Raw genomic sequence first — 27,530 nt, 5'->3', positions numbered from 1 at the left:
GGTTATGGGGAAATGCTCGCAGAGTTGATGAAACACAATGGGCTAAAGGACCTCCTTCTGGAATGTAATAGGGCTGTGATTTCATGAAATGATCCTCATGACACTGACAGAGTTTCTCTCCAATAGATGCTAGGTATCTGTATACCCATAGGCTCTTTACAAAACTCCAAAACACATTTTTCTTACCATCTCAGTGGGGTTTCAGCCCAACCTTATGTTCAACTCTGTATTTTCTAAGTTTGTGGTTTTCATGAACTCATTTTTCTTTTGTCTCTAACTATTGATATCTCAACACAAACAAACCAAATCATGCCCTTGGAGCATTTTTGAATACCAACTTGTAAGCTGAGTGAATTATTGTAGACATTCATAGATTCATAGATTTACTGCACAGAAAAAGCCCTTCAGCCCTTTGAGTCTGCAACAACATAATTACCACTAAATGTGTATTAATCCCAATTTCCTGCACTTATCCCATATCCTTGAATGTTATGACATTTGAAGTGGACATCCAAATATTTTTTAAAGGTTGTAATGTTTCTGGCCTCCATTACCTTCCCAGGCAGTGCATTCCAGATTCGAACCATCTGCTGAGTGAAGAATTTTTTTCCAAATCCCCTCTGAATCTCCTGCCTCTTACACTAAAATTGTGCCCCATCATGATTGACCCTCAACTAAGGGAAACAGCTGCTCTCTATTCATTCTGCCCATTCCCCTCACAATCTTACATACTCAATCATATCCCTTCTCTGTCTTCTGTGCTCTAAAGATATCAATCCAACCCTAACTAGTCTCTCCATATAGCTCTACTTTTCTATCTCAGGCAACATCCTCTTTATCACCTCCAATGTTATCACATCCTTTCTGCTGTGAGGCAATCAGAACAGCACACAGTACTCCAGCTGTGGCCTGACCAATGGTCTGTACAATTGCAATATAACTCCCTTGCTCTTATACTCTATGCCACAACCGATGAAAGCAAATGTCTCACATCATTTCAAAACGATCCTATTTGCACACTCTGCTGCCTTCAGGGATCTGTGAATAACTATCCCAAAATTCCTCTGTTCCTCCAAGTTGCCCAGAGTCCTGCCATTCATTAAATATACCCTAATCTTGTTTCTACTTCCAAAGTGCATCACCTCACATTTATCAGGATTAAATACCATCAGTCACTGGTTAAATACCATCTGACCAACCCATGTATATCTTTTTGTAAACTATAACCATCTTCTTTGCAATTAACCACTATATCAGTCTTGGTGTCATCTGCAAATTTGCTTAACATTCTCCCCACATTTTCATCTTTATCATTTATGTATATCACAATCAATAGGGTCCCAGTACTGATCCTGGACAGCAGGACACCAGCCTCCTGTCACTGAAACTACCATTTGTGTCCTATATGATGCAGTTCTTTCTTGAAATAATTCTTCTGGCATATACTGAAAAAATTATCTCATGCATGCATCTCTAACAGAATACAACTTGAAAACTGACTTCTCTAAATAAGACCATGGGACATAGAAGCAGAATTAAGCTACTTGTTCTATTGAGACTGTTCCATCAATCGATCTAGGCTGATGTTTTTTGAAACCCATTCTCCTGCCTTCTCTCTGTAACTCTTGGTCCCTTTCCGAATCAAGAACATGTTTATCTCTGTCTTAATTATACTCAATGGCGTGGCTCCCACAACTATCTGCAACAATGACCTCCACAGATTCACCACCTTCTGGCTGAAGAAATTCCTCCTCATCCCAATTCTAAGGAGTCATGTTTTTACTCTGAGGCTGCGTTCTCTTATTAGTGGAAACATTTTCTCCATGTCCACTCTCCACAGGCCTCTCTGTTTCAGTGAGCTTCCTCATCATCCTTCTAAACTCCACCAAGTACAGACTCAAAGTCCTCAACCTTTCCTCGCATGACAAGCCCTTCATCCCTGGGATAATTCTTGTAAACCTCCACTAGACCCTTCTATGGCTAATGCATCCTTCCTTGGATACGGGGCCCAAAATTCAGTCATGTTGGTACTTGTGCTATTAGCAGTTGAATCAAAGTTTATCCACCTTCTACTTCTACCAATCAACAAAAAGTACCCTTCACCTTCTAATCTAAATAAGTTTACATGTATTTGTTGGATTTTCTTTCTGTTTGAACTGGTAAGGAAAGGAGTCTTGGCTCGGATAATTTCTCAACTTGAGACACTTCTTGCAAATATTTTTATAGCTCTTCAAAATATCTATCTACTTTTTGACACAAGGATAAAATAACTTTTGTTAATGCTTTCATACAAACTACTCTGTGCTGTTGATGAAGTCTGTCTAACAACTTGTCTCTCGACCTTGGCAGAATAATAAATCTTAAGCTTCATGGGAAACAGTTTTGATCGACTCTCAGTTCATTTCTGCTCATGAAATGCTCCTGCAATTTCTCATCATCACAGTCTTTAGGCAGCAATTCATGACATAATTGAATACTTTACTGAGCATCACTCCTTGTGAGTTTCTTCATTAACTTCTCTGGTAGATTCTGACTTTTTTTGTATTTGTGAAGCAATTCACAGGTTGCTAGAGGAACTCTTAAAAGTACTTCTGAATTTGTTTGATCTGAAAACATATGAGATGTAATATTCCATCAATGTCTAATTTTATTATTTGGTCTTCCTTGTTCAAAGACCACTTTGTGCTATCTTAGTATTTCTTCAATGACAGTTGTGCTCTGACAGATCCGAACTACAAAGAACTTGACAGTTTAACTATAATTTCTTAAGTCAATTTCTTTCCATTAGAGAGTCTTTGTTCCTTTCAACTCCGAGCAATAGCAAGCAATAAGATGTATTATCATAATCCACTTTAGCACTAACTTCACCTAATACTGGAATGCTGATATTGGGAACGTGACTTAAGTACTTCTACTTTCATCCCAAGACGACTAACATATTGCTCCAGTGTATCAATAATGAAAATGAGTTGTAAATCTCCAAATTTAAATTCTTCTGTCAGCACTGGGATTTTATCTTCGACATGTTATTTTCCTTGCTGTCCGAGTGGGAACAACTCAGAGATAGTATTAGATCTAAAAAAAAAGAGACTTGCAAAATTGCCAGAAAAAAACCAGAAAGACTGAGGACTGGGAACAGTTTCAAAGTCAGCAAAAGAAGATAAAAAGATCAGGGAAGGGGGGAAGGAGAGTCTGAGAGCAAACTTGTAAGGAACATAAAAACTGATTGAAAAGCTTCTATAAGCATAGAGTCACAGAGTCATAGAGATGTACAGCACAGAAACAGACCCTTCAGTCCAACTCGTCCATGCCGACCAGATATCCTAACCTAATCTAGTCCCGTTTGCCAGCACTTGGCCCATATCCCTCCAAACCCTTTCTATTCATATACCCATTCAGATGCCTTTTAAATGTTGCAATTGTACCAGCCTCCACCACTTCCTCTGGCAGCTCATTCCAAACAGACACCACCCTCTGTGCAAAACAGTTGTCCCTTAGGTCCCTTTTATATCTTTCCCCTTTCTCCCTAAACCTATGCCTTCTTGTTCTGGACTCCCCCACTCCAGGGAAAAGACTTTGTCTATTTATCCTATCCATACACCTCATGATTTTATAAACTTCTATAAGGTCACCCCTCAGCCTTCGATATTTCAGGTAAAACAGCACCAGCCTGTTCAGCCTCTCCCTGTAGCTCAAATCCTCCAACCCTGGCAACATCCTTGTAAATCTATTCTGAACTCTTTCAAGTTTCACAATGTCCTTCCGATAGAAAGTAGACCAAAATTACATGCAATATTCCAAAAATGACTGAACCAATGTCCTGTACAGCTGCAACATGACCTCCCAACTCCTGTACTCAATACTCTGACCAAATAAGGAAAGCATTTCAAATGCCTTCTTCACTATCCTATGTACCTGTGACTCAACTTTCAAGGATCTATTTTTTTTGACCATCTGGTGTGTTCTGTGGTGGAACTGGTCCTCCTGGGAGCAGATCCGGCAGAGGCGGAGGAATTGGGAATAGGGGATGGCATTTTTGCAAGATGTAGGGTGGGAATAGGTGTAATCCAGGTAGCTGTGGGAGTCGGTGGGTTTGTAAAAAATGTCAGTGTCAAGTCGGTCATCATTAATGGAGATGGAGAGGTCCAGGAAGGGGAAGGAGGTGTCAGAGATGGTCCAGGTAAATTTAAGGTCAGGGTGGAATGTGTTGGTGAAGTTGATGAATTGCTCAACCTCCTCGTGGGAGCATGAGGTGGCGCCAATACAGTCATCAATGTAGCGGAGGAAGAGGTGGGGAGTGGTGTCGGTGTAATTACGGAAGATCAGCTGCTCTACATAGCCAACAAAGAAACAGGCATAGCTGGGGCCCATACGTGTGCCCATGGCTACCCCTTTGGTCTGGAGGAAGTGGGAAGATTCAAAGGAGAAATTGTTAAGGGTGAGGACCAGTTCGGCCAAACGAATGAGAGTGTCGTTGGAAGGGTACTGTTAGGGACGACCGGAGAGGAAAAAATGGAGGGTTTGGAGGCCCTGGTCATGGCAGATGGAGGTGTAGAGGGATTGGATATCCATGGTGAAGATCAGGCATTGGGGGCCAGGGAAACGGAAGTCTTGGAGGAGGTGGAGGGCGTGGGTGGTGTCTCGAACGTATGTGGGGAGTTCCTGGACTAGGGGAGATAGGACAGTGTCGAGGTAGGTAGAGATGAGTTCAGTGGGGCAGGAGCATGCTGAGACAATGGGTCGGCCAGGGTGGTCAGGCTTGTGGATCTTGGGAAGGAGGTAGAACCGGGCAGTGCGTGGTTCCTGGACTATGAGGTTAGAAGCTGTGGCCCGGACTATGAGGTTGGAAGCCAGACGCCTGGAGGAAGAACGCCTCATTTTCCGCCTCGGAACACTTCAACCCCAGGGCATCAATGTGGACTTCAACAGTTTCCTCATTTCCCCTTCCCCCTCCTCACCCTAGTTCTAAACTTCCAGCTCAGTAACTGTCCCCATAACTTGTCCGGACTTGTCCTACCTGCCTATCTTCTTTTCCACCTATCCACTCCACCCTCTCCTCCTTGACCTATCACCTTCATCCCCTCCCCCACCCACCCATTGTACTCTATGCTACTTTCTCCCCACCCCCACCCTCCTCTACCTTATCTCTCCACGCTTCAGGCTCGCTGCCTTTATTCCTGATGAAAGGCTTTTGCCCGAAACGTCGATTTCGAAGCTACTTGGATGCTGCCTGAACTGCTGTGCTCTTCCAGCACCACTAATCCAGAATCTGCAAACTTACTAAGTAGACCTTCTATGTTCATTTGCAAATCATTTATATAAATGATAAGGATCAGGTCTGATCATGTTGAGTGGCAGAGAACGTTTGAAGGACCAAGTGCCTTACTCCTTCTCTGAGTTTGTGTGTTTGCTTAACTTGTTTTTCAAATTTTTGTGAGACTTTCTCCATCTCATGTTATTTCAGCTTAATAATGTTGCATATAGTTCTGATAAGTTTTGAAAACTTTAACACTTGATTGAGTGCAATAAGCACTGATAAAGTCATGAGGAATTGGTGATATCTCATGGGAGTCAGACCTATGTCTTCCTAACATTCTTTGTCATAATGTAGGACCTAATCTTTCAATTAGTATGTAGTTGTAGAGATGCAGTGAACTACATATTGCTGGCTTTTCAAGCCTCTTCTCATTAGATCATCTTTGCATACTCTAGCCCTTCATGAAATTGTATACTTGGAGGATTCAAATGGCAGCACGCACAAATGGTAATCAGCATGAGATCTGAAGATGTAATTTTGCAGCTTGAGTTCCCACAACGCAAACACAATGCTAACCCAGAAGACTTCAAGGTAAATAAAAAGTACTGCAAATGGCCGAAGATAAAAGAAACCAAATAATGTGGCAAACCTCAATAGTGAGAAATATTACAAAGACTAACAGGAAGTATTTCAGGCCTGGTACAAGATGTGCCGAAACAGAAGAAAACTTCAGCTCCAGGCTGTGTTATGAGCTGTTGGCTTATGAGATCTTTTCGGAGTTCATGCAATGAACACACAGACATGGGAGGTTGCATGAGTCAAAACCAAACACCCTGGTATAGGAGGGAAACATTAAAAGTCACAGCAATTCATGGTAAGAATTTTTAAAAAGTCACAATCCAGTTTGGTGTTGCTGCAATAATGCATTGATACAAAAGGTTTGGCTCGAAAGAAAACTGAAAACTTGTCAAATGTGAAATTGCACAATCTGGGAGTGCCAGGGACATTCCAATCTCAACCATTTAATGTAGGTATGTATTGGCCAACCTAAAGAAGAGAGTAATTCTGTTTGAACACCAACATTTTTCGGGGAGACTCCATTAAAGGTGCAAAGGGTGAGAAATCCTTCATAGAGGGCAGGAAAACCTCAATGACATCCACAAAAGTTATGAAGACCTCAATCACAGTTGTCGAAGGTAGGGAAATCTCCACTGCAGCAGCAAAAACATGTGAATTGGCGAGTACACCTGCACAGTATGGAAAATAAACCTTCAGCATGGCAGCAAAGTATGGGAGAACCTTTATTACGGCAAAACAAAAATCAGTAATTAACATATAAAACCCAATCATATTATGAAGCCATGACATCAGAAATTTGCCAGGAAGATTTACTTTCAGAGGTGGGCCAAATAGAGTACAAAATTAGTCACAAGCAGAAAACATTTCTTGAGATATAAATAAACTTCTCAACTGCATACTCATTCAGAATTTCAAAACAACTTTAAAGTTTGCAGATGACACTAAACAAAAGAATTGTAAACTATGAGGGGTGACTATGGAACTCCAAAAGGTCATTGGCAAGTTGGGGGAATGGACGGATAGAGGGCAGATGAGGTTCAATGCAGACAAGTGTGAGTTGATGTAGTTTAGACAAAAGAATATTGAATGACTATGCAAAATAAGGAACACAACTCTAAAAGGGGAGCAGGAACCAAGGGTCATAGCTGTACATGTGCACTAATCATTCAAAACAGTGTTAATAAACCATACAGTGTCTCCAATTTTATTAATTGGGGCATAAAATACAAAAACATGGAGGAGATTTTGAACTTACATGAGACAGTTGTCTCAGCTCGAATATTCAGCTCGAATATTGTACAAAGCTGTAGGCACCACAATGTAGACAAGATGTAAATGTCTTGGAATGAATACAGGAGTACTTTACAAGAATGGCTCCAGGAATGAGAAATTCAGTTATGAAGCAAAATTGAAGAAGCTGGAACTTTTCTCCTTAGAGAGAGGAATGCTGAGAAGAGATTTGATTGAGTTTTTCAAAATCATGAACAGGCTGGACAGTGCAAAAAGGGCAAAGCTGTTCCTAGTCATGAAAGAATAAAGAATGAGAGTAATAGATTGAAAGTAATGTGCAAATGAAACAAGGGTGATACACAGTAAGCAGGGAGGGTATGGAATACATTGCCTGGAAAACTTGTGGAGACAGGGCCAATTGAGTCATACAAGAGCAGATTAGAGAATAGCTTGGATAGGAATGGAGTGAATAGCTTTGGGAAAAAGGAAGGAGATTGACTGTACAACCAATGCAGGTTCTTTGGGCTGAATGGCCTCCTTCTATACAGTGACAAATTTGTGGTTAAATAAATGCCTCTTAAATATACTTGGGAATATAGCAGATAGTATTGTTCACTGAGGCGTAAAAGAAAAACAAATCCATTCCAAGAGGTATAGAAAGTCTTTGATAATTATTTCAGCCTCAGAAATAATAACATTCTTAAAAGACAAAAATTAACATAATAAAACAGCATCCAAGAGAATTAATAGATATCTTCATTAATGATTTTGATAAATGAATGGAGACATAAAGGTATTATGGCCTAAAGTTAGAATTCATAACAGGCCAAATTGATGTCAGTTTTAGGAATTCGATTTCAACCTTCAATGTCTGTGTGGAGTTTACACAATCTCCTTGTGTCTGTGTGGACTTCCTCCAGATGCTCTAGTTTCTTCCCACAGTCCAGCAATGTACAGTTTAGGTGGATTGGCTGTACTAAATTGTCCATAGTGTCCAGAGATGCGAAGACTAGGTGGATAGGCAATGCGGAATGTAGGGTTACAGGGATAAGGTGGGGTTGGGTTTGGGTGGTATAGACTCAATGGGCTGAATGGCCTCTTTCCGCACTGTAAGGATTCTGTGATTCTATAAGGCACTTGTCAGATTCCTTGCATTCCAAAGAGAAAGCCATTCAGTTGATGAGTGATACAGAAGTTCAGAAGCAACACACTTTGAGGATAAAATTAAATTGGCACAGGAGATCTTCAGAATCCATGTAATTTTTAAGGTACAGAAAAATGAAAAATGCATGTGAAACAAGAAGGATAGATATCAGACAATAAAAGTTCTTTACAATGCTGATGAACAAATAGACTCACATGGATAAACCGTGCTCAGAATAGGCCATTTTCAGAAAATGTTGCAAAGATAGACACAGCCACAGAAGGAGACAAACAGGAGGCTGGAAGAACATAGCAAGCCAGGCTGCATCAGGAGGTGCAGAAGTCAATGTTTCGGGTAAGCAAACCAAACATTACTTACACAAAGTGATACAGGTGGAACAGCAATTTTTGACAGGAGCAAAACCAAAATGTTTACAAGGGAAATCCAGTGACTCAGAATACAAACAGTTTGTCAGGTTGTTAACTATGCCAATGGGCTTCTCATAAGTTATTGCAATAGTTTGATAGAAATGTTCTACATTGCTAACAATACTGAAGACTACTCAAATACCAATTGCTAACAAATTTTGAGAAAAAAGGAAAGCAAAGGAGTACCATCTGTGCAATATTTTTCATTTAAGAAAACAGAAGCATCTGCAACTGCATTGAATCAGATTACAACACAAGTGTTCAACTGACATGCAAAAGTCAAGTCACACTTCAGTTACATAGGTGCCAAGGAAGAACCAAGTTCCAGTTGAATATTTGACGTTTTTACTTTCCAAAGAAGAAACCTCAACAAATATAACAGATATCACGTCAAGCATGGAAGGTATCTTGAGGTCACATAATTGACAAAATTAGTAAGTTGATTTTGTGGATAATTAAATTGCTGCAGGTGAATAAGAAAGTCATATCTAATCACCAAACTAAATTACAAAAAGGTATATCTACTTCAGCAGAGATTTAAAGGGCAATGTAGAATGAAAATCCACTGACACAAATTGAAGTGTGAAAAACATTACCAAGAAGCGACGAACAACATTAAACCTTTAAGATACTATTTAAAAAACGTCTGCTCTAGCAGGGATTATATCTTCACATCTATGGATATAAAATATTGCAGGTCTTTTGGTTCGGAAGAGATGTCATACTGTCAAGAGGATAGTTCCAAGACAACTAATAAAGGCAGAATGTTGCTGAAAATCTGAAACAAACTTGAAGTTCTGAAGAATAGTCATGCCAGACTCAAAATATTATCTCCACAGGAGCTGTCAGATCTGCTGAGTTTCTCCAACATTCGGTGTGTTAGTTAGTCCAAGGTAACTAAAGTCTACCCAACAACTACCACACCCCCACATACAAATAGAACACATTCTGGAATAATGGTAAAATGCCCAGATCATCACAATTTGTAAAACTAAAGACTTGCAGAAAGATGGCTAGTGGTGAAAGTAATTATATAAGCAAATATACAGAAAGTAATTATATAAACAAACAATTATTAATGAGAAACCATGGATAAAGGTGTTTATATCAGTTTGCCAGGGTTAATACTCAATTGAATGCAATATATATCACCCACCCTCCCCAGTCTTTGTAGTAAGGTGGACCCTAATGTGACCTGTAAATAATTGCAGAGCTCCAATAAATTAAATGCCATGTTTAATTTACAACAGTGTCCTCCTTAGATCAGAAGAGGTCTATCTGTACACACACTAGACCATGTAAACCCCCAAAGAACTCATACATTTTAAGATATGAAAGGCAGCACACAAAGCATACTGGGCACTTTTCCAAAATGAGAGTGATGGCATTTAGCCCATTTGTGATTTTGTGCAATGTGCAGAGAATAATGAAGTGAAGGTGCATACACTGACCTTCACCACTTGTGTGAGGCAATTGAACATTTTCCTGCATTGCTGCCAGATCCTTGAGCCAGAATTATACAATTAATCTCCCTGGCCATGTATCCCTTTCTCTTCCTTGGTGGTGTCCTGCTCATGTTCTGTCTTTGGAAACATAGCTCCTCTCTTCTTTTTGACCTTGTTTCCGAATCATCTTGTGCTGTATCCATGAAATTAGAAACTTTCATTTTCCCAATATTTCATTTCTTTTGTTTGTGTTTTGCCAGTCAACAGTGACCTCCTTTCGGTCAGTGCAGTTTTCTTTTTAGAGGGGAAAACTGTCTGTAAGCCCAGAATCTTCATGTAAATTGAGCTGGTTAGATTCTAACATCTTACTTGACTCATATAAATGTAACTTCTCTTTTGTATTCACTTATGTTTCAAGTACCAAGAATAACAAAGTCCCTTTCAATTGAATCCATCAGTATTTACTATTCAAATCAACCAAAATGCAGCAGATCTATGTATCTTAGCAACCATCAAATGTAATTTATAAATATTTACAATACGACCTGAATGTTAGTTATGATCCCTTGTATAGACTAATCAGACAGACTCTTCCAAATCTGGAGGAGGAGGTTCAAATATCAAGAATAGACAAGACAGCAACATTTCAGATTGACATTCTTATAATTTACGTAAAATATTAACCAGAGGAGGTCATTACATAAGCAAAGAAAATGAATACTTGAAATCCAAGTTTATATGATGTCACTTCAGACTCAAGCCTGAAACTAGTTAATATAGTAACAAAAATATTGCTGGTAATGTGAACAATTACTAATTGTCTTCCACATTTAGCACACTGTGAGCTTCCCTTGTTTTCCTATATTGCTAATAAGAATTTACCTTTGTTAGAATAATGGCAAAGTAGAAACAACATAACCAAGAGTATATTTATCAGACTTCCAATATTTGAAAATAACGAGCAAACATCAGGATGTCAGGATTACTTAGCACATGATTTGCTGCTGTCTTTTAATCCTTTTACAACAAATTGGTGTTGATAACACAGTGTAGAGGACTTTAAAAAAATGATTGAACCCTTGGTGAGCTTCTAGCAAGGTAAATGAAGATCAAAAAATGGTCACAAATGACAGTATACATGGATGCAAGCTTTTAACAATATTGGGAAGCATTCTATTGTTAAATCTAATTAAAAATAAAGACTGAAAACCATATACATTGACAATATTAGTGGCTATGTTTCTTGTGGATTAATCAACATAATCCTTGGGATGGCATGGTGGCTCAGTGGTTAGCATTGCTGCCTCACAGTGCTAGGGACCTGGTTTTGATTTCTGCCTCAGGCAACTGCTTGTGAGGAGTTTGCATGTTCTCCCCATGTCTGTATGGGTTTTCTCCCACAATCCAAAGATGTGCAGGTCAGGTGAATTGGCCATGCTAAATTGCCCATAGTGTTAGGCGCATTTATCCGGGGTAAATATAGGATCGGTGTGGACTTGTTGGGCTGAAGGGCCTTTTTCTATACTGTAGGGAATGTTGTCTCAACACCCCACATGGAGACAAATTTGATTTTAAACATAGTCCTAATTTTTAAAGGAGTCATCACATCCAAATTTAAAGATATTTGATTTACTTTGAATATTTTGTCAAGTTTGAGACTGCTCAAATTAAAATTGTTTTAAAAGAAATAAAACAACTAAATTGATCGAATACATTTCACAACACCATCCTGTCACAAAACTCTTTACACCTAAAGCAGTACTTTTGAGGATGATCACTGATACAATGCAGGAAATGACACAACAAATTTATGCACAGCAAAGTCCCCACAGAAGCAATGAGAAATGACCAGATACTATCTTTTCATGGCTTGGTTGAACATCTTCAGAATAGCATCTTGGAATTTCTTAGGTGCACCTCAAAGGAAAACCAAAGCCCCAATTTCAAAGAGAAAAAAGAACAAAGAACAAAGAAAATTTACAGCCCAGGAACAAGCCCTTCAGCCCTCCAAGTCTGAGCCGAGCCAAATGTACTGTCTAAACCTGTCGGTCAATTCCTAAGCATCTGTAGCCCTCTGCTCCCCACCTACTCATGCATCTGTCCAGACACATCTTAAATGAATCTACCGTGCCTGCCTCTACCACCTCTGTTGGCAACACGTTCCAAATGCTCACCACCCTCTGTGTGAAGTACTTGCCACGTGTATCCCCCTTAAACTTTCCACCTTTCACCTTGAAAGCATGACCTCTCATTATTGAATCCTTCACCCTGGGAAAAAGCTTGTCTCTATCCACCCTGCCTATACCCTTCAATCAGGTCCCCCCCCTCCCCCCATCTCTTTTTTACTAGTGAAAATAAACCTAACCTACTCAACCTCCCTTCGTAGCTAGCATCTTCCATACCAGGCAACATCCTCGTAAACCTTCTCTGCACCCTCTCCAAAGCATCCACATCCTTTTGGTAATATGGCGACCAGAACTGTACACAGTATTCTAAATGCGGCTGAACCAATGTCTTGTACAATTTTAACATGACTTGCCAGCTTTTCTACTCAATACCCTGTCCAATGAAGGCAAGCATACTATATACCTTCTTGACCACTCTATCCACTTGTGCAGCAACCTTCAGGGTACAATGGACCTGCACTCCCAGATCTCTCTGCCCAGCAACTTTTCCCAAGGCTCTTCCATTCATTGTATAATTCACTCTAGAATTAGACTTACCTAAATGCATCAACTCACATATATCTGGATTGAAAGCCATCTGCCACATTTCCGTCCAACTCTCCAGTCTATCTATATCCTCCTGTATTCGCTGACAGTCCCTTCACATTTCACCCAAAAGGCAGTGTGGATAATTTTAACCTAAAAAGTGAAAATATGTCAGAGATTAATCATTTGAAGTCCTATCAGCCTTCTGAAAATTACTTTTTCTCTCTTGAGATGCAATACACAACATCCAGACATTCATGAATATTTGTCATACTTCCAACAGGCAAGATATTTTCAACTAGCAGATAGCCAAATGAATAAAGATCTCTCCTTCATTCTCACTCTTCTGCAAAAAAAACTAATTGAGTAATCTTGTTTCTCATTGGGTGATTAGTAATCATACAATCCATGCATCCAACATATTACTAGCATTGAACATTGATATACTGTTTGATCATCAGCATGATGAAGGAAATACAGGAAGACCTCCAAAATTACAAATAACATCTTAAAGGCCCTTCCTTTTGGGCAATACAAAGTAGGTGGGACTATTCAACATCCTATAATGTATTGTAAATCTTTTGAGTCAGCAGAGGTGTTCAGAATTTTGTACACAGAGTTCATTCACCCCATTATTTGGGTGTGTGGACCATGACTTGACGCAAGCTCAGACCCATTAGAAATAAGATGGGTAAAATATAAAATTTGTCTGCTATCACACATTGAGGATTGTAGCATGTCCATGAGCAGCTTCCCAAACCCCAACCTTGATTTCTGTCCAGGTGTCTTCTGTGCGTTCGGAGGGGTGCTCTGAAGACATGATGTGCTTCTAGAACCCTTCCCTTTGTAATAGCACAGTCATCAATAAAAGGCAGGTTCTGGAAAAGCATTTCAGACTGCTAGGTAATTTCTTTTCTAAATCAGTCATGAGGAACCAGTAAAGGAAGTAAAGGTATGATGAGGTGTGCCTTCACGATGGATTTACTCTTTCCTCTTGAAGAAGTGTTAATAATGTGTCTGCTCCAGGGAAAGGGTAAACAGCTTTGGGTGTTTTTTGACCATATAAAAGAAGCATGAATGTGTGGAATCAGGCCCACACAGTCCCAGGGCTTTAGTTTTCAGTTGTTGAAGCTGTGGTTTTGCACTGAAGCTGTTTGTTACAGCTCTCTTTCTCTGCTGCTGCTGCTGAAAAAGCTTGTGTTCCCTTTCTGCTGCTAGGTTCATTTTTCAGTATTCCTTTCTTTTGGACGAGGGAGAGAGAGTCGATAAAGTGTAGCACTGGGAAAAGCACAGCAGGTCAGGCAGGATCCAGGAAGCAGGAGAGTCAATGTTTTGGGCAAGACCCTTCATGAGAGAAATCTATTTCGCTGAATTTGCCTCTGCCAAGGGTGTGTTTATAGGATGCTGCTATATTGGAACAGTTTATAAGTAGCAGCTAAATAATACATTATTTTGTTAAGTATTTGAATAGAATTAAAGTTATGCCAATTTTTTTTGTTGTATTTTAACAGTGGTACAAGAATAAAGTGGCTTAAAGCATGGTAGTTTGACTAATCGAATCACATCTGGACTGTAGTGTCCTACCATTGACTTTAAAGAAGATAAAATTTAGGGTCTAGGATATCTCCTTGATATATTTTGTTGGGGTATCTGGTCCATACCAAAAGGAACCAGGAACTTGGCAGCAATGCCAAAAAAAATTTTAATGAGTGCAGAAGGTTTGTCATGGTAACTGAAAAAATCTGCACATCACACTTTTATACTGATCAACACACCACAACCCCCAATACTCATCCTGACTTTCAGGTACACTCATAGCATCCTTCATTTACATTTGTCCCATAAATACTTCCTAATTATGCCAGCCGTGCAAACACCTCTCACTGTTTTCACATTCTTTCAACTGTTCAACAATGGTAGGCACATCACGCAAGCATACTGACAACACAACCATTGCCAGACAGCGCCCAGTAATCCTATTCACCTGCTGGAGCAGAGAATGAAGAACAACTATGTGAGCCTGCATATTTTAATGGAGCCCTGGGTAGTCCACATCCAAAATGGCAGCTATCAGCCAGGAGCCATATGTGCAGGGATGGTAAAAATAGAAAATTCTGCAGAAATTTAACAGCTCTGGCAGCATTTGTGGAGGCAGAGACAGAGTTAAATGCTTGGAGTTGAGAAGCCCTTTAAACACCATCAGATCTGCGTCACCTTGCTTGTAAATGCATGTTGACTCTTGAGTAAATAGGAATGTTACTCCCTGCATGATCATTAGCCAATTTTAACATTTCGTTCTTTTGATCTCTTTGCGTGCACACATGAGACATACATGTGTGTGCTTCTATAGTCATCTTGTGGCAGAAAAGACACACAGAAAGCAGCCATCAGTGCCATCCATGCTCCAGCTCTGCAATATGGCTGCGGAACGCCACTATGGAAGGTTTGAGTTATAAAGAAAGGCTGGATTGGCTAGGATGTTTTTCACTGGAGCGGAGGAGGTTGAGAGGTGAACTTATTGAAGTTTATAAAATAATGAGAGGTTTCAAGATAGTTGATGGTAGTTGTCTTTTTCCCAACATGGAGAGTTTCAAGAATAGAGGGCACTTTTTTTTTAAGGTGAGAGCAGAGAGATTTTAAAAAGACATAGAGATAAAGCTTTTATGCAGAAGGTAGTTCATATGTGGAATGAACTTCCTGAGGAAGTGATCGATGCAGATACAATCACAACCTTTAAAAGACATTTCAATGGATAGGAAAGATTTGAAGGGATATGGGCCAGGAGCATATCCCTGGGGCTAGTGCAATTTGGGATTATGTTCGGCATGGACTAGTTGGACTAGTCATTCTGTGCTGAATGACTTTATGACTAAGACTCGAGAAACAGGACTGAGCAAATCACTGGTGTGGCCTTTATCTCAGACATTTTATTGAAAATCTCCTTTGAGGATTATCAGCCTCATTCTGCTTTCAAAACATGACAACAATAAAAAAACTCTAAATTTGTAAAGTGTGCTGAGCCAAAGTAATCAACTAAATTATTCTAATCTTGTTATGTGTTTGAGCTTGACACAGAAATCCTATCAACTGTTCACCCCGCAGTAACCAAATGAAAAACTCATTTTAATCAAACTTTTCTTACTTACTTCACTTACTAGCTCATATAACCATTATTTTTTGAATATAGAATGTATCACTTTCTAATCTTACTACACTATACATGTGCCAAATTCTACAGAAATGGTGACACTCTAATTAATGTATAGTCCTCATGGCAGATGTTTGATCTAATGTGTTCCATTTGGTAATGAGTCATAACTTTAGATAACCCTTCAAGATAAATGTATCAAAACACATCATAAAATGAAGGACTAATTTTCAAAATGGAATTTATTAAATTCAATGAATTTTATAAGCTTTTAAAACTACATAATTAGTACAAAATTAACATTTACCTTGCTTCTTCATGTACAAATTAGACCATGGTTTTCTATATTAAATTTTATATGTTATGTAAACAAATAGTAAACCATCGCCAGAAGCTTACCTGCGAGACAAACAAACAATGTTTTTCCTCACATGAATTCTGCTAATAATGAAGTAAAATATGATAGTAATAAACATAGTAAACAGCAAACTTTTGCTTATCTGAATGATTTATACTTGTTCTTCTTATTGTCCTAGTCGACATTGCTTAGTTAAAGACAAAAAAACTGCAAATACTGGAATGCAAGGCAGACAAGCAGGAGGCTGGAAGAACACAGCAAGCCAGGCAGCATCCGGAGGTGGAGAAATCAATGTTTCAGATATAACCCTTCTTCACGAAAAAGGGTCATACCCAAAACGTTGAATTCTCCAACTCCTGATGCTGCCTGGCTTGCTGTGTTCTTCCAGCCTCCTGTTTGACTAGATGACATGACGATCCAACTTGAGAATTTTAGCTATCACATACTCTCGTATTGCAACCAGAAATGTTATCTACTTTAGCCAACATCACCCTTTCTCAGGAGCCTGTGCACACAAGGAACTACAGGCCAACCCAGGATGACCAAGACTTTGCCTTGAACCAAACTTTTCCATCATTTTTTCCTCTTCCAGGCTTGTCCACAATCTGACAAGCGCTTTCACAGAGCTTACCTGTTAGTTTTGTTTTAGTTTAATGGACACTAGCTAAACAGGTAACAAGTCATGATTTTCCGAAATGAATTGCACCTATTTGGTGAGATGGGTGAATTATGACTTCTGACTGTTCTTTCTATATAAGAGGAGTGACAAAGGGGAAAGCAGGAAATTATAGTCTGGTTAGTGTAACATCCTTTGACAGGAAATTGCTGCAGTCTATAATTAAGTAGAGCTTGTCTGAAAACCTTGAAAATTTTCAGATGGTCAGAGAATGCAACCACAAATTTGAAAAGGTTTCTCACAAGTTGAAGTTCATGAATAATAAAAAAGGTGGTTGTAGACATCTCTGGCATCTATTACTCACCCTTAATTGCTCTGATGAAGTTGGTGTTATGCTACCTTCTTGAAGTATTGCAGTCTTTAAAGTGCTGGGAAACTCAGAAGGCTGGTAGGAAGGGATTGATAGTAAATTAAGACTCATAAAGTTCTATATCAAGATGGTCAGTGGCTTAGAGGGGATCCTGCGGTTTGTGGTGTTCCCAAGTATCTGCTGCACTTGTGTGATCTGCATGGTAGAGGCAATGGCTTTGAAAGATTTGACAAAGGAGCTTTTGCAAATTACCGCAGTTGCATCCTGTAAATGATATACAATCCTGCTATTGTACATTGATAGTGAAAGGAGTGAATGTTGAAGATGGTGGACAGGATGCCATTCAGGTGAAGTTCTGTGCTATCAGTTCTGAAGGGTCACTTGACAAAAAATACTAATTCTGATTTCTCTCCATAGACACTGCCAGATTTGCTGAGCTTTTCCAGCAATTTCTGTTTTTGTGTTGATTTGTCCTGGACGATGTAGAGTTTAGAGATATATCAATCCAGGCGAGTAAGAAATATTCCATCACTGCCCTGACTGTGTTTTGTAGGTGGGGGATGGGCCCTGAGCAAACAGAAGATGAGGTACTCCACTCACTGCAGATTTTCCCATTTTTGAATCTCCTCTGTAGCCACAGTATTTATGTGGCTGGTCCAGTTCAGTTTGTGGTCAGTGGAAACCCCCAGGATGTTGATAGTGGGGGATTGAACAAGGGTGCCACATTCTTGTCTTATATTCTTCATACACATTGCCACTGTCATATAGAATTGGTAAGCAGCATAAGAAAAATTTACTTAACAATCTCAAATAGCTTTACTGAGCAGACAAACTAATAATTTGCACTTATATTCACATCCTTAGTTCAGCATGCTATTGCTTGGAGTGCTCTTCGTCCCTGTTTATCTGGTGTCATCCTGATCCTTGGTACATTTGCATACTCAGCTATTAAAGCAAGAAAGCAACATCTCTTTTTCCTAAGATAGGATTACACGCACTAAGAGTGAAATATGCAGATGTCTGATCATTGCAAACGTATTCACCTGGAATCAAGCATTATAAAATGTATGTGCGTGAGAGACTAAGAGCATGCATTTTTGTTTACAATCTTTCCAGATCTCATGATAGGTTAACCTTGGGGAGATCCTAAGATTTTGAAGTTGAGTTTGGTACATTCCTGTTATTTTTAGGAATGATCACCAATGATCACCATGCCATATTGCTTTGGAGTGGTATGGTGGCTGAGTGATTAGCGCTGTTGCCTCATAGCGCCAGGGACCCGAGTTCAATTCCACCCTCGGGTGACTGCCTGTGTGGACTTTGCACATTTGCCCTTTGTCTGCATGGGTTTCCACTGGGTGCTCTGGTTTATTCCCATGGTCCAAAGATGTGCAGGTTAGTTGAATTGCCCATTGTGTCCAGGGATGTATAGGCGAGGTAAATTAGCCACAGAAAGGTGGGGTCTGAGTGGGATGTTTTTTGGAAAGTCAGTATGAACTAAATGGCCTGCTTCCACTCTATAGGGATTCAATGGTATACGTTAACCTTCTCATACTGGATTGCTTTAATATTCTTAAGAATCTTAAAGAGGTTTGTTTAATAGAATAACTGATAATTTACAGCTACAGAGCATTTTACATGCATACACTTCAAATAGTTTGCTGATTTTCAAAGTTCTCATGGTTCCTGGTTATTTGCAGTCATTCCAAACACTTGATTTATTAGAGTACTCAGTGCTTAAAGCAAGACAGCTCTTGAAGCAGTAATATCTCAAAGTATCAATGGCTAAATTCTTTCTTGTTAGAGATAGTTATTGCCCGGCTGATTTGTGTGTGAATATTACTTACCATAAATTAGCTCAAGTTTGATGTTGTCCAGGTCTTGCTGCATATAAGCACAGACTGCTTCATTATCCGAAAAGTCATTCATGGAGTTGGTAAAGCAAATGAAAATAGGACTAGGACACAACCCTGCCGAACTCCTGTGTTATGTGTTTGGACTGAGATGATTGACTTTCAACACTGCAGCCATTTCCCTTTATTTTCAAGGTATTAAAAGGATAAAGGTAACATCACCATAGCCCCACTCTCTCATTAGGGAGAAACAATTGGTTGTGGTTTCACCTGAGGTTAACCACACTTAGGTGAGAGGTGAAGTCGAGAAAGTGGGACCTTCATAGTAACCTCAGCTTGCATTGCAATTGAACTTACGCTTTTGGTGTCTCTCTGCATGGTAAACCAGCCAACTAAGCTAACCGACCCCTGATCATTCTAGATCAAACACAGATCACATAGATAGAGAAAAGCTGTGCCTACTAGTTGGGCAATCTGGTTGTCAGATGCATTGTCTCCAAGTTAGAGTGATACCTTTTAACTGAGTAAAGTTAGGAAACAGTTCTGCACACAAAGGGGAGTGAAAGTTTGAAACTCATTCATAAATATCATAAGATGACATGTCACTTAATGTTTTTTAATCTGTTTTCACTGATTTTCTTTTTCTTGTTGACCATGATCAAAGTCTTCATATGTGTAATGTCTGTGCATTTTCTTTCCTTCAGAGTAGTTTATCCCAACATAAGTAATTTCCAAGGGCTTGCTTTATGCATCAGAAAAAAAAATGTCCTGCGCTTGTCCAGGAAGTTTTAATGCAGCATCTCACACAGACATGATCATGCATACAAAAAAATTAGACACAAAATGCAAAAAAGAGCAATGCCACTACAAATTATAATGATTTCAATCTTATTTGTAGTAGGAGTGTAGTTTCTTAGCTTAAGTGATGTTGTGGCCGGAGTGGATGTCTGTTAGATGTAGAGATTCTCAGTTTTTGTTTTCAAATTACTTTGAGGTTAGTTTTCAGGTGAAGTTAGATTTGGAATACATTTGGGGAAATTACCTACTTCACCTTCAAGGTAAAGCTAGTTTATCTAGTCTGTTGGAGCTTCTTCAATGGCTTTTGAAATGATGTTCCGGATAATAATATTCATGATGTTTCTCTGCTCAGATCATCTTCTAATGTTATTTATAAAGGCAAGCAACATTCTTTATCATGTGGCCTATTATTTGTTCAAAGTCCTTCAAAGTAAGATGATAGATCAGGTCTTATCCGTCCTGGGTTGTAGCCTCTCACATTTTTGTGACAGTCAGAGATTCTGTGTTCCTAAAACAAGTACCTCAAAGAGGTTGCTGGCTCCAGAGATAATGATGTTTAGGTTGGAATTTTCTAAAATCCTTGGGTTCTGGAGAAGTATTGTAAAACTGCCAATGTAAACACCTCCATTCAGAAAGGGAGAGAAGCAGAAAAAGCAAGAAAGCAAAAGTCTAATTAGCCTAACATATAATTGCAAAAGTTTTAGAATCAGTTATTAAGACAGCAATAGTAGAATATTCGGATCATAATCTAATCAAGCAGAGTCAGCAAAGCTTGATAAAAGTCAATTCATGTCTGACTAATTTGTTAGCATTTTTCGAGCCAATCTCAACCAGAATGGATAGAGGTAAATCAAAAGATGTGTTATTTGTGGACTTCCCGAAGGCATTCAACAAGTCACCTTACAAAAGATAAAGAGCTCATGGTGTTGAAAGTAGTATTTTGGCATGAGTAGAGAATTAGTTAATAGGTAGGAAACAGCGAGTGTTTCTTTTGAGGTTGCTGACTTGTAACCAATGGAATTCCACAGATAGCACCGTTAGGAAAATATTTACAATATTTGTTAATGTCTTAGAGGAAAGAAGCAAGTGTAACGTAGATGAACTAGCACCAGGGAATGTGGGCAGTTGAGATTCTGCTGGCAACAAATAGCTGATTGGTCTGCGGAGTGATGATGAATTGTTGGTGACAAAGGTCTTCTAAAGTCTATATGATTAACTGTCACGTTGCTAACTAACGTATAGGTGGGAACAATATAGCCAGATGGCTTTGGACATCTGGAAATGTGATATCCTTTTCTCTACTGTTTAAAGAACCGCCTAGAAGCCTGAAGGAAAGCCAATTTATTTTCCATCACTAGTTATGGTAAGCTGATGCTTTAAATATTGAGAGTCATGAATCAGTCACCTTTACCTCTTTCAAACAAGTGGAAATATCTGGAGAAGAGATATCAAGGAGCAGTAATTGCTGGCAAGCTAAACTCATTGTCTCAGTGAACCCAGTGGACAGGGAGCACTGAATTCTCATTTCAGTTTTCCAAACCAATGTTTTCTTTTCTGTCTGCATGTGCATTTAGAGGTAATTTGATAAGTGGGTTAGAATTTTAACTAATAGAGTTAAATGTCAACATTTCACAGATATTTACATGCAGCTGAAACCTATTTATTTTGATTAAAAGTAATTCTTGCTAAAAACAAAAACCTAATCCATGCATTCTGTTAACCTCGGTCTGAAGGACAGGTAAATTGGGGAATTTTGTGTACTTTGATAAATTCTTTAACTTTTGTGATGAATAGCAAGACCTAACTACAAGTGCATTGCCCTAGTGAGGTGTGACAGTGGTATTAGGTAACAAATTGGCTATGGTGTCATTGGATAATGGAACAGTCCTGAAGAGCTAGTTGCTCTCCTCCTGTTCCCACGTTTCTATATTGTTGTATAAAGTATTGAAGGAATGTTAATTCCCTATTATGTAGGTGACAGATGAAGTTTAATACAGAAAATGTGAGGTCATAAATATTGATAAAAATAACATGTTGAGACTATATAAAATGAAAGTTACCACTGTAGATGGTGTACAGGGGCAGAGAGAGGGTTGTAAATATGAATAGGTAATTAAAGATGGTAGGGCATTTAGACAGACAATTAGCAAAGTATACAGAATCCTGGGCTTCCTTAATAAGGGCACACAATATAAATGCAAGGAGATTATGCTGAACTTGTATAAGAAACTAACCAGACCTCAGTTGAGTATTGTGTACAGTTCTAGGTGTCACAGTCCAGAAGGGATGTGAACTCATTGAAAAGGTTATTGAAATAGTTTTCAGATATTGTTCCAGGGATAAGAACTTTCAGTTATGATGAAAGATTAGAGAAGCTTTCTTTGAAGAGGAGAAGGCTAAGAGGAGCGGAAGAGTAAATGATTGATAAAAACCATAAGGCATTTGAATGGTGTAAATAGCAGGAAACTGTTTTCATACATAAAAGGACAGTGAATGAGTCACTTTTATTTCACACAGTGAATATTTAGGATCTGGAATGCATTGCCTGGACATGTAGTAGAGGCAAGTTCACTTGGGACTTTCAAAATAGAACTTATTAATTTGAATTAAAATAATATGGAAAAGGCAGAAGAATGGTGTGAAGTCATAATGCTCATTCAAGGAGCTGCTCCAGATATGGTGGGCTGAAGGGTCTCATTCTGCACTGTAACAATTCTGTTATTCTGAGACATACAAGGATACTCTCAAAACTCACTCCCAAGAAAACCATTAAGCCTTTTTATTTAAACAAGTATCTACAAAAAACAGTGACAGTACAATGGCAACAGATGAGATAATGACATGGATACTTTAGTTGTATTACTGTCAATTAGGGAAATAATTCTCAGCACTCATCTATATTAGAGAGAGGAGAAACACAGCTTAGGTGATCACTTTGTGCAATACTTCAATTCAATACACGTGTATAATCCATTAGCATCCATTTGCCTGAGTGGAATAAAGGATGATGGGTCTTTATGAAAAGAGGTGACGCAGAACTCTGACTGGCATTACCTCTGACAGCCTAGACCTTAGTCAACTTCACAAGATTCCACTCAGCAACTGTTTGTCTTTTCAAGACACTGTCTGACCTACTGGCTATTTCTGTTTTGATTTCAGTCAGAAAAGTTTGGCTCTGCACTTGAAAATTTCATTTCAGGCAACAAGATGATTATGCCACAGTCATTGCGTTTTCCTGCTGGATTTATTTTCAACATATTCCATTCCAACCCTTTCTTGAAATTTATGGCACATTTAAATTTGAAATGTAATACAAACCAGGTAGTATTTTGCTGTGTTGCATTGAAAATGTTTGTTGGCAGCAGATGATGAATTACCAGTTTTGAGGCACTCTAGACTACCTTTGCAGTTTGTATAATTATGACTAAATTCCCCCGAGTGTCTCCATTGACGTGGAAATGAATATATAGGGTATTTCAGAAGTTTCATTAGATTCTTGCAACTGAAGGTCTCAAAGCACGGTGTTAGAAAAACGAATGCTTTAAAGTTTTTTTAAAAACCTGCAATAATTCATTTTGAATCCAGAAAATAATTTCTTCCACATTGATCTGAGTGGTAGATTTAATCAAATAGAAGTTTGTTGGATTATGTAGAATTTTTCAAAATTACTACTGAATACTCAGCTGAATATTAAGATCGCATTAAAGATTATGTTTGCAATCCATCAAAGTTTCTTCTCCCCAGAACTGTAGATTATAAATGTTCAAATCATATCACTGAAATCATCTGAACATGCCTCAAAATAGCATTATTCCCACATAATTTAATATTGTCTGACCAAAATAACAAATCAAAATCATGGTGCATTTATTTTAAAATATGTGAAGAAATCGTTAGATCAACTCTATTTACTTGATATGATTTTTTGAGTAAACCTATGTGCAAATTTATAAGGTGAACCAGAAACTTGTGGTTAACTAATTCTTGTCTTAGATCACCCACCTTATGCTTTGAATAATGTTAATGAAGATTTCATTTTCACTTCTGGTAATGTGGTCTGAATTTTCACTCCCAACTTGGAAGTGCAAAGTTAGAACAGTTCTGTCCCATGGAAACCTATCCCATTGTAAAGTACCCTGGAAGTTTGTATTTTCACTGTGCGGCTATTGGGAAAATGATTTTTGGGTGTGGGGTTGACTCCACCAACCCTGGAAAGAGTGCAGTCAAAGTCACAGGGCCACTTGGTTACAAAGGCAGATTGTGGAAATGGGATTTGAATACTTCCCTGCAATCCAAGTCGACCATATCTCACACACACCAGCCTTAACCCTCCATATCAATTCATTAAGTACCAGCCATGGCTGACTGCAGGATCCATCCTGACATTATACAAATATTTTATGTATCTATTTTGCTACTTCAGAAGAAAAAAAAATTTGAGAAAAACATACCCACCACATTTTACTTTCTTCACTTGAAACTTATGGGCACCATTTCAAACATTTTATCAACGCTTAGAGCTGTCAAACTGTGGACTGGCAGACATCCCACTCTAACAATGGTTGTTTGTGAAATCAGTTATACAGCACTCATCCTTTTACGATAGCCCTCTGGCTTGTGTCAAACACAAAATAGCTAACACTGATTTTATTTTTAAAAATTACAGACAGTTTTTAATTTCCAAATATTTAAAGGACAAAATGTACAAAAGCTGTGGTAAGTTTACAGCTCTCTTGACAGCTGCCAATTAACTTAAAACTTTTAAAAGTTTATCCACTTTTTATCAACATTCTTTAACAACCCAAAAAAGTACTCACCCTTTCCAAAAGTGTACCTGACCTCTTCAAAGAACATCTAATGAGTTTAGATCAGATTCCTCCAGGTCCAAAGTGCACAAGTCATGTTTTCGATATCCTACTGTGTGAATATCAAATCTAACTGAAAATAGTTACTCTTTGTCACAATAAGTCACCTCTGTGCAGCACAGATGTGAAAATTGAAATGTAATTCCTTTGTCCTCACCCTTGGGAAATGGTGGGGCCAAGTTCGTGGGGAGGAGGCCTGGATTCATACCTCGCATGTCATTTTTATGAAGATGGAAAGTTTCTCTATCTGTTTAGAAACTCAAACATGTAATATCATTTTTTATGGGAAATCCTCAACAGAATAATGATTTTTTCAGAACTACTTTTTATGTAAAGGTATTAGAGTACATAATTTATTATCCCCTTAATTCAGGGCATGGGGAGGAGGTGGATATTATGTACCCGAGATCTATAGATCATCATAATTAAGATTCAATATTAGCATACCTTGCTCATCTGCATGATTGTATTGCAGGTTATTGGGTCCTTGGTGCCAGTCCTCTTTTCATAACACTATTGATCTTTGCAGACCAGTATGTGATACCTATAGTGTTACTTGATGATCTTATAGTTCAGGCAACTTGCTTAGTCATGAAATCAGACAGCCTTTTCAAAGGAAGATGGAAAATGATGGTATTATGAAAATTTCTGATTCATGCACAGTAAGCAATGCAGAGGATTTCAGACTAATGCTTGCCTGAGGCATTTGTAGTGAGGACAGAAAGGAGGAGAGTTGCATTTGTCTTGAAGAGGACCATAAGGCCCTCAAAAATTGCTGTTAAAAGGAAATAGAAGCTGGTGCAAGTGGGTCCTAGTGGCTGCATCCCCACAACCCGGTAATGCTGTCAACATCAAAAGTAGCACGTGAACAAATCTCTCATGCTTTCCTATTCTTTACTGAATATTCTTCATTAAAAATATAAACTGAACAATAAAAAGAAAAAAAATTAAGTAGGATATGATTCAATTCATATTCAAATTTTGAATGGAACATAAATTGTCTTGTTCCAAATTGTCTTGACTGGTACTTCATGAGTTGACAGGCGCCAATTTCACGTCATGCTTGACAAATAAGGAGATTATACGGAACATAACAACTAGATCTACACAAGGTGGTACCATGTCTCAGTGGTTAACTGCCACACAGCACCAGGGACCTGGATTCAATTCCTCCCTGTGGACTATCTGTGTGCAGTTTGCATATTCTCTCCGTGTCTGCATGGCTTTCTTCTAGGTGCTCTGGGTTCCTCCCACAGTCAAAAGATGTACAAGTTAGGTGATTGGTCTGGCTAAATTGCCCAGAGGGTTCAGCGATATGCAGGCTAGATCGATTAGCCATGAGAAATGCAGTATTATAGGGCAGTGAGGTGGGTTTGGGTGGGATGTTCTTTGGAGGGATCAGTGTGAACTTGATGGGCTGAATGGCCAGCTTCTGCACTGCAGGGATTAGATGATTCATCTGTAGTTTATACAAATTTGCATTTATAACTGCACAACTTGAAATCCTAACATGAATGATCACTGGGAGCTTTGATTTTTGATTGTTAACTGTATTGATTTATATGAGGGAACACATACATTTCAATCAATATTGTCAAAGTACAAACTATAATCTGACTGTATTTTCATGTGCTCAAGATTATGGATGGATATTTAAAGCAGCCAGGAAAGCATTGTCTCTAAATTAGATAGTATAATGTGGTGTCAGCAAAAAGATGAGTATAATTTTCACCTTATGAACATTGTAGTTCTTTGGTACCTTTGGAAACACATTGACAGAAATATTTTTCCAGATTTGTTGAGCAATTGTTAATATAAAACTAACTCATATAAATCATGATGATGGTATAATAGCTGAACAAAGATTAAAAACATTGCAGTCATGTTGACCTTTCATTGAGGAATTAATTTTAACCAGTACTTCAACTGGAGAATGGGCATGGAATGTTGTCAGAAATATTGGATTTCATAAATGCTCAGTAATCCAAACTAAATTCTGATTGAAGAACAGGAGTGTGAGAAATGCATCATGAAAGATTGCTTTTAAAGCAACTGAAAGGTACAAAATTTAAGGAATACATTTGTCAAAAGGTGCAATTAGAAATATCAGAAAAATAAAACAGACCAAAGTCTGAGGAAAATGAACAAAACAACAAAGCAAGAATAGATTTAAAAGTTTGAAATGAAGAAACACTTTAAGTGATTGAGGCACAGCTTAAACAACAAGTGTTGCTGCTTATGTTGTTGTGCAGTATGGTCGGTTACAGTTAACATTCAGTGGATTGATTCTGTCATTGTAAGACTGTACACAATAAAAGTAGAGGAATGCTTCAATGCTTCAGCACAAAATCAGCTTGAAAAGCTTCACTTAGTTTGGAATACATACTTAAAATGAAAAGTGATAAAGCAGGTTTATCTGAACAGCTTTCTATAAGTCAGTTATCTTCATCAATGCTGTCACGTTTTTGGGAGTTTTATATCTATGTATTTTAGTTCAGGGATAGCAGCCATTTCCACTGGTGCACCATAAACTGGCAGCTTGATAAATGTGACTTGACTCAAGAACCTTTGTCACTGTATCCTCGCTTACTAGAATAAGTCTCTGCTATAATGTGAACCCCACAAATTAATGTTATGTGTGCCTCTATGAGTCTAAATGCTCAGAACAAACTTAGTCCTTGAAACATTACTTCTTTCATATTAAATATACTATCATAGAAACTATAAT

The sequence above is a fragment of the Chiloscyllium punctatum genome, chromosome 5, assembly GCF_047496795.1.
Source record: "Chiloscyllium punctatum isolate Juve2018m chromosome 5, sChiPun1.3, whole genome shotgun sequence".
NCBI lineage: Eukaryota > Metazoa > Chordata > Chondrichthyes > Orectolobiformes > Hemiscylliidae > Chiloscyllium > Chiloscyllium punctatum.
This window is presented reverse-complemented; position numbering follows the sequence as displayed.